Source organism: Hypanus sabinus, chromosome 25 (assembly GCF_030144855.1).
Source record: "Hypanus sabinus isolate sHypSab1 chromosome 25, sHypSab1.hap1, whole genome shotgun sequence".
Classification (NCBI taxonomy): Eukaryota; Metazoa; Chordata; class Chondrichthyes; order Myliobatiformes; family Dasyatidae; genus Hypanus; species Hypanus sabinus.
This window is the reverse complement of record NC_082730.1, coordinates 12501038-12514237: the sequence shown is the minus strand read 5'-3', so window position 1 is coordinate 12514237 and position 13200 is coordinate 12501038. Positions and strand designations below refer to the sequence as shown.

Genomic DNA, 13200 nt, shown 5'->3' with positions numbered 1-13200 from the left:
GACCCTCATCTGAGTGAGGCTGATCTGCACTCGAGGCAGATGGAACTGAAGGACCCTGTTTCAAACACCTGCAGGGAAGTACGGGCCAACATTCATTCTTTAACCAGCCGTGTTTAAAATCAGGTACAGTTCCAACACAAATGCACCCTGGCGATTGAACATGGCTGGTTGTGGGAGCTTGCTCTTCACATTCTTATTTAATTTGAAGAAATAGCTCAGTAACAGGCCTAATAAACCCACGCCACCGCGATGAGCAATTAACCTACTAACCCATACATCTTTGGAACGTGGGAGGAAACTGGAGCGCCCAAAGGAAATCCACGCGGTACAAACTCCTTACAGACAGTAGCCGAATTGAAGCCGGGTCACTGGCACTGAGGTACCGTTACGGTAACTATGCCTCCCCGCTTCTGAGTTGCTCTTTCGGAGGCACCCGCGTGGATGTAACAGCGTGAGAGTTTTGGGATCTGTTCTAGAAACACAAGTGCTCCATTTAAATGGGTCGAATTGCCTGAGGTGTGTGAATCAGTGCAGAGTTTATCAAAAGCTGCCATTGTTCCAGCCACAGTCAGAGCAATTTGTCAGCACGTTGGGCTCAAACCACACGCCTGCTGGGTTTGTTGGATAACACAACACAAGCACAAAGCCGGTTTGTATCCGTGATGCCGCACTGTACCCACTCCAATCGGCTCTCTGCAGGGTAGGGAGGGGGCAACAGGAGGGGAGGGAAGGATGTGAAGGGAGCAGGGGGAGGGGAGGAAAGGGGCAGAGGGAGAAGAGGGAAAGAGGACGGGGTGAAGAAAGGGATGCAAGAGATGGGAAGAGAAGGGAGGCGGGAGAGTGGCAGAAAACAGAGAGAGAGAGAGAGAGAATGTAGAGGAACAGTAGGCATAGAGTGATGGAGAGGACATTTAGATGGAGGGAGGGAAGGGAAGCTTTGTAGGATGGAGAACAAGTACAGACAGATGAAGGATGAGTAAAAGCAGAGGGGATGGAGGGAAGGGTGGGATAGGCAGATGGAGGGAGGGACAAAGGTAAAGTACAGGCAGAGAGAAGTGAGGTACAGGTGGAGGGAAGGAAGGGAGGAGGTAGTACAGGCAAAGGGAAGGGAAGTACAGGCAAAGGGAAGGGAAGTACAGCCAAAGGGAGGCAGCAATAGATTGAAATTTCTGATTGATCATGATCTGCTCTGAGGAAAGGTGATGAAAGGTGAGGAAAGCAGTTCTGTTTCGATCCCTACTGATAACGCACACTGATTACAGAAGTTAGAAGGGTCTCAGGGTACGGCCTCCCTGCATAATCTCACAACTGACTTTCATTAAAGTGAACAAATTACTTAAAAGGGTTGCAACATTTCCTCTCTGACATTTCTGCCATTCAGATAGGAAGTCTAAGATCCTTAGAGAAGAATGTATTTTTTTACTAAGTGGGTCAAAGGGTCAGATCAGGAAAAGAACCAAACATGTTCTATCAGTAAGTACTTTGATGTGCTTTAACAATTTGACATTACAATGCTGAAAGAAGAAAACCTTTGCATTCATACAGCACCTTTTACATTCCTTTCAGAACATCACAAAACACTTAACAAATACTGAATTTCTGCAATTACCATGGTAACCTTCAACCCCTATTTATGGGCTATCCATACCTTCCAAATTGTTTAGTCTTTTATGTACAACTTCTACACATCCAGTTTATCAAGTGACTCATTTTGGCAGTACCAATGGCTGAGTTCGTAGAAGCACTGCATCACAGGGCCAAAGATCCCAGTTTGTTCCTGAGCTTGGGCGCTGACTATCAGAGATACGAGATTCTGCAAATGCTGGAAATATTGAACAATGCACACAAAATGCAGGAAGGAACTCAGCAGGTCAAGGCAGCATGTATGGAGGGAAATTTCGGGACAAGCCCCTTCAACAGAGACCCGATCAAGGGTCTCAGCGTGATACGCCAACTGCTTATTCCTCTCCATAGATGCTGCCTGACCTGCTGAGCTCCTCCAGCACTTTGTGTGTGTCGTTTGGGTGCTGTCTGTGTGGAGTTTCAACGTTCTCCCTGTGACCGTGTGGACTTCCTTCAGGTGTATGTACAGGTGTCAAAGACATACAGGTTGGTAGACTGATTGGCCACTGTCAACTAAACTGTGTGTAAGTGAGCAGTGCAATCTGGGACAATTGATTCTGTAGTCAGAAAATAACAAGAGTAATGTAGGATTATTGTAAGCAGGTGGTTAATGGTTGGCAAGGATTCAGGCTGAAAGGCCTGTTTCTGTGTTAACTCTCTCTGCAACTCCCTCTGCAAATACTTCTGCACACTGGTTGATTGTTGTTCTTTGTTTGTGTGTAGTTTTTCATTGATTCCATTGTATTTCTCTGTTCTACTGTGAATCGCTGCACGAAGACAAATCTCAGAGTGGTCTATGGTAATTTTTTCTTGTTTCCCACACCATTCTCTGTAAATTCTGGAGACTGCTATGCGTGAAAATGCAAGATGATCAGCCGTTTCGGAGATACACAGACTACCCTGTCTGGAACAAAGTTATTCCACGGTCAAAGTCACTTAGATCACATTTCTTCCCCGTTCTGATGATGATCGGCCTGAGCAACAGCAAAACGACTTGAACATGTCCGGTTTTACACACCGAGTTGCTGCCACACTCAATGTTCAAAATACATTTATTATCAAAGATTTTATACTATATGCAAACTTGAGATTCGTCTCCTTGCGGGCAGTCACAAAATAAGGAAACCCAATAGAACCCATCAAAACAGACAATCAGGCAGCCAATGAACAAAAATAAAGAACAATTCATGCAAACAATACGATGCAAGTAAACAACTGAAGCTTGTGAAAGTGAGTGCATAGCCACGAAGACATTCGTCACTGCAGCTGGTGCCCGAGCACGTTAGCTACAGGCCACAGCCTCAGTTCAGCGCACATGAGTAAACCTCGCTAAGCAGCAAGCTGAACGCCGGCCAATCCCTCGCCTCCAGCCCAAGCACTCTGAACTTTTCAATCTGGCCGGTGCTTAAATGAGGCAAACGTCAGCTCATTCTTCGCTCCTCGGCCCAAATCGCTGCTGCCCTGGCTCACATTACCTCAGATCTGCCATCTTGAATTGGCTCCATTTCCCTCCCGCAATGGCCAAGCATCAGCTTGTTCCTCACTCTCAGGCCCAGGCCCCTGCTGCTTCAACTTGGCCCCTACATGCCATGCCACAACCTTTGAGACTTCAGTTCACACCACAGAAATGCCAGATTAAAAGGGAGGTTACAGGCTATTGATACGGTGATCATCGTCCAAAGAAAGAATGATTAATCAAGTAATCAGTTAATTTGTTTGCGACCAGTAAGGCATCACCATGCTTCATCTTAAATCAGATGATTGGCTGATTAGATATTTGCATAAATGAGAGGGTGTACAGGTGTACCTAATAAAGTGGCCACTGACTACGTACTTTGATAATAAATTCAATTTGAACTTTGAAATCCTCAACTTTCAAGCCCTCCAGCACTGGATGCAAGTGAACACCATTCCATCTCGACCTCTTCACTTTCTCCAAAGTGTCCCTCGAAACTGACTAGCATGGAGTCCGATCTACAGACAGAAGATGTCAGCCAGTACCCTCAATAAGGGAAAGCCTTAGCAAGGAACTGCACAGAGATCTAGCAACCTGGTGTTGAAGGTCAAAGTAGGAAGCAACCAACCATTTAAAAAACACTTGGTCTACAGCCAGAGAATGAGCGAATGATGTCTAAATCTGCTAAAAATACCTGGTGGCCAAACAATCATGTTTAAAAGGAAACATAAATAGGTTACGGGTTCAAACTAACCATTAACCAGTCTATAATCTTTCAGAATGAGAGGAAATCAAGCAGAACAAGGTAGTTTGCACAGCTATCCTCTTTGGTATGGCCTACAATTATTCTGGTCTCCTCTATCTCTTGTGGGATTGTGACCCAAGAGGATGTCATTCATGTCAACTGACTGTGGAACGGTTCCATCACTTCCAGTCCCCTCTCTGTCCCTGCATTCCTCTCAAAAGCTGTTCCAATTTCCGCTGACAGTTCTTGATCCAGCTCTGTTCCACCACCCTAGTCGGCATCTTGTTCCAGGTTATAACGCAGTTAAAATGGACCTTCTCAATATCTCCCAAAAACCTCTCCAAACCTTTAAAACTATATCCCATTCTTATAATATCAGCCAAGAGTAACAATTTTCTTTCAATTTTTCAGCATATTGGACAACTTGTATTGGCACAGTGTCCAATGAATTGATAATAAGGTTGCAGTGTTTCTTAATGTCAACATAGCCCCTTTCAACCTTTATTCGAGAAACTTAAAAATTTAAAGATGACCTTTAAATCTGGCTGAGTGGTGCCATAATAACAACCTCTTACTCAATGTCAGCAAGACCAAGGAGCTGATAGACCAGTGAGTTCACAGAGGGATCAGGAGTGCAGAGAGTGAGCAATTTCAACTTCCTGGGTGTCAAGATCACTGAGGATCTAACCTGGTCCCAGCATATCAATGCAGCTACAAAGAAGGCAAGACAGCGGCTATATTTCATTAGGAGTTTGAGGAGATTTGGTGTGCCATCGAAAACAACTGAAAATTTCTACAAACGTATCGTGGAGACCATTCTGACAGGCAGCATCACTATTCGTTATGGGGGAAGGGTGGGCAGGGGGTGCTCCTGCACAGGATCAAAAGAAACTAAAGAGTTATAAAATTAGTCAGCTCCATCTTGGGTACTAGCCTCCACAGTATCCAAGACATCTTCAAGGAGCAGTACCTCAGAAGGATGACATCCATCTCTGAGGAACCCCATCACCCAGGACATCCCTCTTCTACTTGTTATCATCAGGAAGGAGGTACAGAAGCCTGAAGCTACACACTCAGCGATTCAGGAACAGCTTCTTCCCCTCTGCCATCCAGTTCCTAAATGGACATTGAGCCTATGAACACTACTTCACTTTCATAATTTCTGATTTTGCACTATTTTTAATCTGTTTAATACATATAGAGATATATTTACTGTAATTGATTTACTATTTTTCCATATCATGTATTGCATTGTACTGCTGCCACTAAGTTAACAAATTTCATGACATGCCAGTGATGTTAAACCTAATTCTGATTCTGATTATTGATTTCATAAGGAGGAAACCAGAGATCCATGAGCCAGTCCTCAATGGAGGATTAGAGGTTGAGAGGGTCAGTGACTTTAAATTCCTCGGTCTTAATATTTCTGAGGACCTGTCCTGGGCCCAGCATGTAAGGGCAATTATGAAGAAAGCACAGCAGTATCTCTACTTCCTTAGGAGCTTGCAAAGATTTGGCGTGACATCTAAAACTTTGACAAACTTCTATAGATGTGTAGTGGAGAGTTTATTGACTTATTTATTTATTATTATTTATCACTTTTTGTAGTTGTACACTGGTTGAATGCCCAAGTTGGTGCAGTCTTACATTGGTTCTATGATGGTTATTACTGTTATGGATTTATTGAGTATGCCCGCAAGAAAATGAATCTCAGGGTTGTATATGGTGACATATATGTACATGGATTATAAATTTACTTTGAACTTTGAAGACGTACTTCAGCAGTTCCCAACCTTTTTTATGCCATGGACACCTACCATTAACCAAGGGGACCATGGACGACCTTGTTTGCATCAATGACTAACACACTCCGAGGTTGTGCTGGGGGCCAGCCACAAGTGCCGCCACACTCCAGCTTAACCCATACGTCTCTTTGGAATGTGTGACACCCAAAGGAAACCCACCTCATCACGGGGAGAATGTACAAACTCCTCACAGGTAGCAGCAGGAATTGAACTCCGATTGCCTATCGCTGGCGCAGCAAGGCAACGCACTGATCCACTACACTACCGCGCCACTCTTTCAGAGAGGGTTGTGGACAGCACTACGTGCAGAGACAATTTTGGAGATTTTGCTGGATCATTCCATTGAAAATTATCTGATGGTAAACAGGGAGTAATACTTAAAAGATCTAGGACAGTTCGGAAAAGAACAGTGGACAGGTCTGATAGGCAGTTCTGATTGAAAGGGCTCCTTCAAAGAAATACTGTTTCGAGTTAGAAGCATATGTGACTGAATGTCATAGTCACAGTTAAGGGTTAAATCACTAGTGCTATAAAACATTCTGCTAACTGCTACACTATCATGCTGCCTTGACTTTAGCTTAATTAGGAGTTACTGGAGGTTCAGGAGGGAGGTCGCTGTAGTGTCACTGCCTCACAGCACCAGAGATCCAGGATCAATCCTCACCTCAGATCTTCTCCGTATGGAGATTGTATTTTCTCCTTATTACCTTGGGGTGCACCAGCACGCTCCCTCATCCCAGAGGTCTGCACCTTGGTAGGTTAGTTAGACACTGTAAATTGCCCCTAGTGTTCGAGCAGAAGAATCAGGGTGGGGAGGAGTGTAACATTAGTATAAATGGGTGTCTGACACTCAGCACAGACTCTGGGCTAAAAAAGCTGTCTGACCCTCAGAACTTCCAGTTTTTGGTTGTCCCCGAGAACCAGCCACCACAGGAAGCACAACCGCCACTATGACCACAATGGTGGCACAGATCACAAATATCCATCTGTCAGGTTAGGGTTATTAAGCTGGGGGCATGCTACGTTGGCACTGGAAACCCAGTGCCACTTTGCGGGTTGCTCCCAGCCCATTCTCACTGCGTTGGTCGCTGACAAATAAAGCTACTCTTTAATCTTTAAGCCTATCTAAAGGGCATCCACTTCAATCAGACTGCAGACGAACACTTCACAAAACCACAGAACCATCTCTAGTCCATTGTGCCCCCTTTGTAGGCCCAACCATCATGCTAACTGGTAGGGCTAAGCTTGGCCTATAAAACCTGAAATCTGGCACCCACATGCAAAACACTGTACTCACCAGCCTACCTGCCATCAAGGACCTATGTACAAACAGAAAGGTGCTGGAAAGAGGCCAGGAATATCATGAAGGGATCCCACCTACCCTGCACATGGACCACTCCCATCAGGCTGATGTAGCACCCACGGTAGGATGGTCAGACTCAAAAACAGTTACTTTCTCCAAGCAGTAAAGCTGACCGATACCACCAACCACTAACCCGCTCCTCCACATCCCCAACACCACTACTTCATCACTTCCAGTGAGTCACCTTATGTACAGACACTCGTTGCCCTAGCATGACTTTATATACATACAATCTAAGTAATAAGCTTTCTTATGGATTTATAGTGATTTTTTATTATTGTGTTCTTTATATTATTATTTTTTTTGTACTACATCAGACGTGGAGAATCAATTATTTCATTCTGCTTTACAGCTGTCATGCTAACTGGTAGGGAATGACATTAAACCATCTTGAATCTTGAAGAACCCTGAACATCCTTCTCTAAGGAAGATATCATACTGTAACCAGATGGAGTTCGTGTCGTTGCCCTATTATCATTTTTCCGGCTGAAGAAAATCTCTTTCAAATGCAAAGCAAGGCCGATAAATAGAACAAACTTTCATGGTCAAGTCATATGAAAACAGTTTGAACAAACAGCGAGGCCAGATCAAACAGCTAACCTTGGACAGCGACAGTATAAATGCATAAATACATTTCTTTAAAATCGTTTCACTTTGTGCTTCAGAAGTCTCCCAGGTGGAGATGTAGCCTCACTGCATTCTATGTCACGTCAAACCATGAGAGATCCAAATGTCTGCGTCTCCAATACACAGAATCAGACTGTTTGGACTAAAATGGCACAGCTGGTTAAACGAGACCCAAAACCACTAGTATAACTTGTCATGCAACATGATTCAGAGGGTCAGCTCCCATCTGCCTTCCAGACACTCAGAAGCCTTGCTTTGAGATAATGATACAGAAACATCAACAGATTAGAATCATGGTTTAATATTACTGGCATATGTCACGAAATTTGTTGACTTAGTATGATACAATACAGAATAGCAGAGAGACAAAAATCTGTGAATTACAGTAAGTATAGATACATTTAATAATCAAATTAAATAAGGAGTGCAAAAATAAAAATAGTGAGGTAGTGTTCATGGGTTCAATGTCCATTCAAAAAAATCAGATGGCAGAGGGGAAGAAGCTGTTCCTGAATCGTTGATTGTGTGCCTTCAGGTTCCTGTACCTCCTCTCTGATGGTAGCAATGAAAGCAAGACGTGACCTGGGCAGTGGGGGTCCTTAATGATGGAAGCCACCTTTTTGAGGCAAGAAGTCCTGGATACTACAGGGGCTGGTGCCCATGATGGGAGCTGACTAAGTTTACAACTCTGTGCAGCTTACTCCAATCTTGTGCAGTAGTCTCCATACCACAACCCCACCCCCCCCCCCCATACCAGACGATTTGAGGAGGCTTCTTCTCCCTTCCTTTGCAATCCTGATGAAGGGTCTCAGCCTGACACATTGACTGTTTACTCCTTTCCGTAGATGCTGCCTGACCTGCTGAGTTCCTCCAGCATTTTGTGTACGTGTTGCACAAAACAGTCTCTCCTCCCCTCCCCGTTCATTCCAGTATGGTGGGCTCTGCAGGATAAGCCTGCATTTAATTGCCCTTGAGAAGGTGACGGCGAGCTGCATCCTCGAACCACTGCAGCCCTTGAGGTGTGGGTATACACACAATGTTGTGAGAGATCCTCCAGGAACACCACATGGATCGGAGGCTTGTGTGCTTCAATGTTGGCTGCAATCAGGGCTTTATGTACGGCAGAATTGCAGGATTTTGACCCAGTGATGGTGATATGTTTCCAGTTCAGGATGGAGCATGGCTTAGAGTTCAACTTGCAAGTGGTCGCACTCTCCAGCTTTCGTTGCCCTCGTTTTCCTCACTGGTAGAGGTTGTGGGTTAGAAAGAGCTGTCTGAGGCACTTTGGGGAGTTGCCATAGTACACCCTGTAGATGGGACAAACTGCAACTACTGTTCATCAGTAGCAAGGTGAATGGTTGTGGATGGGGTGCCCATCAAATGGACTGTACAGTGTCGAACTTCTTGAGCGTGTTGAAGCCGCACTCATTCAGGCAAGTGGAAGTGAGCCTACTGGTGATCAGGTTGCAAGCAGAATAGCCCCATCTTCTCCAGTCATACATCTCCAGCAACTACCACATCGACATGCCTTTGCCATCTTTAGAAGATGGTCATCCCTGACTCCATTGCCCACATTCACTGCTTCCGCAAGTCTGTAGAGTTAAACCAGCTTTACTCACATCTTATACACAGGATGTTATTTTGTGATTTTAACTGAAAAGCTTAAACACATCCTTCAAGACCCACTTGGTTACAAATATTTGGGGGTTGTTTATCCAATTGGTGAACCACCAGGCTGCCAGGCTTTAAAAATTCACACTTCTGCTTTAGCAGTATTGGATAAACCAATTATTGTGTTGTACTGCTGCCACAAAGTCAACAAATTTCACAACCTATTTTGGCAACATTGAGCATAATTCTGATCTATTGATGTTCTGGTTGATGGTGAAATGGTAGGGACCTGGTAGATGGCAGTAAACAGAGTTATACAGTACTGAAACAGGCCTTTCAGCCCATCAAGTCAAAGCCATCCATTGTACCTAATCCCCACTAATCCCATTTGCCCACATTAACCTTGTATGCCTTCATGATTCAAGTACTGGTTTGGGTGCTTCTTAAATTAGCATGCTCCAGCTCCCCTTTGTGGAAATAAATTCTCCTCAGTTCGCCTTCAAACCTCCTACCTTCCACCTTTAACACAGGCCCTCTTTTCCTGAGGGAAGGTCCTTGAGTGAGTGAATCTCACTCTCCCTCGATGCTTTCAGAGGATGGTGACGCAGCAAGCTTTAATTGACGCAGTTTGTAGATTGAATTCAGCCTTATTCAAGTTTATGATGCGTTCTAGCTCCGGCTGCACTGTTTTCTTTCAATTTTTGAGTGATTTTTGAATTGGGACAGCCTACAGATAATGAGCACTGAGCTGAACTGTACTTAAATATACCTTTTGATTCTGTGTTTTATATTCTGTGTTTTTGCTCTTTCTTTCATTGCCGTTTGCCCAATTTTTTTGCGTGTGGGATGGGGAGGTGGGGTTTAATGTTTGATATTTTTCTTTGGACAGGTTGGTTCTGTGGCCCTTTGTTTCGTGACCATCTGTGGGGAATATGTATACTACAGACATACTTTGATTATAAATGTACTTTGGATCTTTTTTCTTTTGACACGCTTCTAACACAGGAAAACCAGTTTTACGATCTACTCTCCTTCCCCATCCCTCCAAGCAGAAGATACAGAAGCCAGAGAGCACGAGAGCCAGGGAGGCTCAGCGACAGTTTCTACCCTGCTGCCATCAGACTCCTGAATGGACTCCTTATATAATAAGCTGGACTCTGAAGGTTAGAGTGTAAAGGTTAGCTTGCAGGTTAAGTCAGTGGTAAGGAAGGTAATTGCAACGCAAGCGTTCATTTCCAGGGGACATTAAGATAGAGGTGAAAGATTTCATCCCCTGATGCACACAAGGGAACCAGATGGATTTTTAAATGGCAGTCTGGTATTTTTACAACTAGATAACATCTTTTTATATTCAATTCCACATTCTCATTTAATTACTGCAAGCTTTCCAGCTGCTGTGGTGACTCAGTGCCTCCAAACCAATGCAGCTGGTACAGGAACCTAACCACTGCACAATGTGCCCCACCACTGAAATGCTCCCACAACCTACAGACTCACTTTCAATAACTCGTCAGCTCACGTACTCGATACTTATTGCTTATTTACTTATATTAGTTATTTCCTCTTTTGACATTTGCACAGTTTGTTGTCTTCTGCATTCTGGTTGAACGTGCTAGTTGGACGGTCTTTCATTTGATTCTCGTTTTTTTATTGATTGAGATACAGCGAGGAACAGGCCCTTCCGATCCTTCAAGCCCAGCAATCCCCGACTTAACCTTAACCTAGTCACCGGATAGTTTACAATGACTAACTAACCAACCAGTGTGTCTCTGAATGTGGGAGCTAACTGGAGCACCCGGAGAAAACCCAATCGGTCACGGGGCGAACGTGCAAACTCCTCACAGGCAGCGGTGGGAGTTGATAGTAACTTTGAAACACAGTTCTCTCCAATTATGACCCTCCCACAGATACTGCCCGACCTGTTGAGTTCCACCATCACATTGCAGCATCAGTGGCTTCGTGCCTTCGAAGCGCCAGGAAGCAGGCGCGATGTTAGAAACACAACTTTTTAAGGTTAACGAATTATTTAAATGTCACCGCACTACACTGAATTCATGAATTTATTAATGTTTCAGAAAGAAATTCTACAAGTTTGGTTTTTGCCTAGTGAGAACCAAAATGCAGAAGCCTCGTGCAAACTACATACTATCAGTGGCCACTTGATTAGGTAGCTCCCGTACCTAATAGAGTGGCTACTTGAGTGTATGTTGATGGCCTTCTGCTGCTGTAGCCCGTCCACTTCAATGTTCCACAGGCTGTGCAGGCAAGGATGCTCTTCTGCACACCACCATTGTAACGTGTGGCTATTTGAGTTACTGTCAGCTTGAACCAGTCAGGCCACTCTCCTCTGACCTCTCTCATTAAAAAGGGATTTTCACCCACAGAACGGCCACTCACCAGATGTTTTTTTGTTTCTTGCACCGTCCTCTGTAAACTGCAGAGACTGCTGAGCGTGAAAATCCCAAGAAATGAGCAGTTTCCAATACACCCAAACCACCGGTCTTGCACCAACCACCATTTCATGGTCAAAGTCACTCAGGTCCCGTTCCTTTCCCATACAGGTGTTTGGTCTGAACAACAACAAAGCATCTTTGCAAGCTGCCACACATTTAGTTGCTGCCACGATTGGCTCATTAAATATTTGCATTAACTGGCAGGTATACAGGAGGTACCAAATAAAGCGGTCACTGAGTGTATATAACAACAATGCAGCAGGTAAACAGAGAGCTGACAACTGGTCAAGTCCCAGACGGAATTGGACCCAAAAATATATAAATTGTTAGTTTTTTTTTGAAAAAGCACGTAACAGGAGGAAACTTTACATCTGAAAGACCTTTTCACTCTCTCCAGTCACCCTAAAGTACTTTTCAGCCATAGAGAAGGTCCTTCGGCCTACTATGACAGCTCTGTAAATGTCTTGGGGACACAGTGGCACGGCTGGTAAGTTACCGAACTTGCACCGGGAGTTTTGGATGATATGGAGGAATTTAATTTAAAGTTAAATTAATCTAGTAAGCAGAATTTCAAAAGGTTCATTTTAATATCAGAGAACATATATATAGTATAAAAGCTGAAATTCTTACTCTTCACAGATACCCATGAAACAAGAACCCCATGAAATGAATGCCAGAAGCATTCAAGTCCCGGAAGTCCACCCCACCCGCTTCGCACAAACAGCAGCTAAAGCATTGATTCCCCCACCCCCCCAGAAGCACCGATCTACCACCACGCAAGCAACAGCAAAAGCCGCCCCGCAAAAAAACCGTGATCTAAAATCCATTATACAGCGATGCGGCATCTCATACAGGCTCCCTCTCTCCCCATTCAGTGAAGGAGGTCACCCCTGTGACAATGAGAGTAGAGGCCAGCAGCTGGCTGTTCCAACATTACAATCTTCCGCATCGCTTCTCCAAGCCCCACACCTCCCGTCTCAAGGACCGACAGACTCTCAGAAGAAATATCTCCGAACTAATGGACTGGGGGGGAAAGTAACTTCTGGTTTACCAATGGCCTCAGGGAAAGGATTCGACAATCATTAGTCAACCTGGTGAAATGAAACTCCAGACCCACTATTATGGCTGGCCCTGAAGTTCACCTCAGTTCAGGGGTAATGAGGAACAGACATTAAAAGCAGGGAAACAAATAAATTTTTAAAAAACACAGCTCCACTCCATTGATCCCTTCTCACACACACCCCCTGAAAACTGGGAGTATCATTGACAAGCAGGAAACTCATAAGCCAAGTTGTGAGCAATAAGGTTTAAAGAAAATACAATGCAGTGGGATAATGAGGCTTAACTCTGTGTCAAAGAACAGCATCTCATCTTTCAGTTAGGCACATTACAGCCTCACAGATTCTATGCTGGAGCTCTAATTTAATAGTATAAATATTTCTCCAATTTTCTTTGCAAGACAGCTGTAAATGATGTGGGGCACTAATGACTACACCTCTGCTTGCCCGACTTCATTT

At 44.3% G+C, this 13200-nt stretch overlaps 1 protein-coding gene across 5 annotated transcripts in view; it reads right to left on the bottom strand.

Annotated features, from left to right (window-relative positions):
* The window catches only part of slc45a3 (solute carrier family 45 member 3), a 176276-nt gene that overhangs the window by 101350 nt on the left and 61726 nt on the right, over nucleotides 1-13200 (bottom strand). The window lies entirely within an intron of this gene.